The following is a 1,709-nucleotide window of genomic DNA, read 5'->3' as shown; positions in this document are numbered from 1 at the left end:
CTCCGCGGGCGGCTCGTACCGCGCGCTGATTGGCCGCGGCACTGGCGGGGGCTGGCGCGCGCGGATGGGGGCGCGGGGCGGGGCGGGGCGGGCCCGCGCCGGCGCCGGCGGGCCCTGACCGGGAGGTTCCGGGTTCGAGTCCCGGCTGGCCCCGGTTCGGGTCCTTAGGACCCCGAGGTCCCGGTTCGCTCCGTCCCGCGTGATTGCCTTGGGGGTGCCGGGAAGGGAATTGTGCCAGCTTAAAACTTTGGCTTAAGGTAGGGGAGCCTGGGGATCTCCGTGTAGGAGAGCAGCTGCTGACGGGCATTTCTGTACAGAATGAAGATTAAAAAAAAAAAAAAAGTAATTTAAAAGAATAACTCCTTGGTGGAACTCCTTCATCCTTAAACGCTTCCACCTGTGCTAATAGTAAAGCTAGAAAACCTCCCCGAGGAGCAGTTTTAAGTCATTCGTGCAGTAATGTCGCAGAAGGCGCTCTGGACTCGTGGTTTCCAGCATTTCTCTCCAGTGCAAGCTTTCCATAAAAACTTGAGGGGCACGTATTCGGGAGTTAAATACGGTCAGCCCTGTGGCGGAGCTGTGTGTCGCACACCCCGCCAGACGCAAAGCCTCTGGCGCGGTCCCAGCGAGGAGGGTTCTCCTGGCTGCCATCTCAGGGATGTAATAGACTGAAATCCAACACCAGGAGTTAAAGATTTTGCCGTCGGGCATCAAGGAGTAGAGAGTCCTTCCCTCTGCCAACTTTCTTTTATCCTAATACCATGCTAATCGATCTTTCTGTAATGCAAGCTGTGCCATAGAAAGTGCTGCAATATTATTTCGAAATAATTTACTGAACTCTGGCTACAGCATGTCATTGGGTATGCTGGAGCCACAAGTATCCTGATCAAGCTCCACAATATGTGATTGAACCTTATACTGCACCAAAATTTTGCCTCATAACATGAGAAAGATAGCTTAGGCATAAAATATCCAGACATGCACAAAACTATAACTTATAATTTGCCTTTTACACTTGTTTACAGCAATATACATATCTTGTTATAGAATCTTTTGCCTCTGTGAAACACAATTGAGCAAGAAAGGAAAATATCACAAAATTTCACCTCCCTTAGAAGCTTTTAAATTCTCCTCAAGTAAGCCTTTTTCCATGGTAAAAGCCTACTTCAACATTTGTTGAAGTTGGAACTTAGAGAAAGTGGCAATGGAGGGCTGTTGTTCACTGTAGCATCCAATAAGGTCTGCATGATTTAGTGAGCAAAAACTCAGCCTGAGGAACCACTCATTATGCAGTCATTGTGTTTCATTAAGGCCTATTATGAGATTTGCTGAGATTAGTTTCCAGAAAAGCATAATGGAAGGGCTGCATTTGCTGGTGGATTTTAGTAAGCAAGAAGAAGTGTGTGGTTTCCGAAATACACATTCTCATAATGATTTGGTTGCATTTATCTATGATGGGGTCTTCGGTTGCAGTTAAGGTTAAATTTGGAGTAAAAAGGAGCTGTATTTTGTGAGGTGTGCAAGAGCACTGGCCTCAGGGCTTGTGCCAGCACTATTCCTTTTTTTGAGTGCTAAACCGAGCCTGATATCCAGCTGCAATCACATATTGGTGACTAATGGCTATACCAAAGCAAGGCATATTTTTTTTTCCCTTACCACAACTGGCTTTTCTTCAAGGTCACAACTGAGGGAGGATTTTGTAATAAAAC

This window comes from Chiroxiphia lanceolata, chromosome Z (genome assembly GCF_009829145.1).
Source record: "Chiroxiphia lanceolata isolate bChiLan1 chromosome Z, bChiLan1.pri, whole genome shotgun sequence".
Taxonomy (NCBI): domain Eukaryota; kingdom Metazoa; phylum Chordata; class Aves; order Passeriformes; family Pipridae; genus Chiroxiphia; species Chiroxiphia lanceolata.
This window is presented reverse-complemented; position numbering follows the sequence as displayed.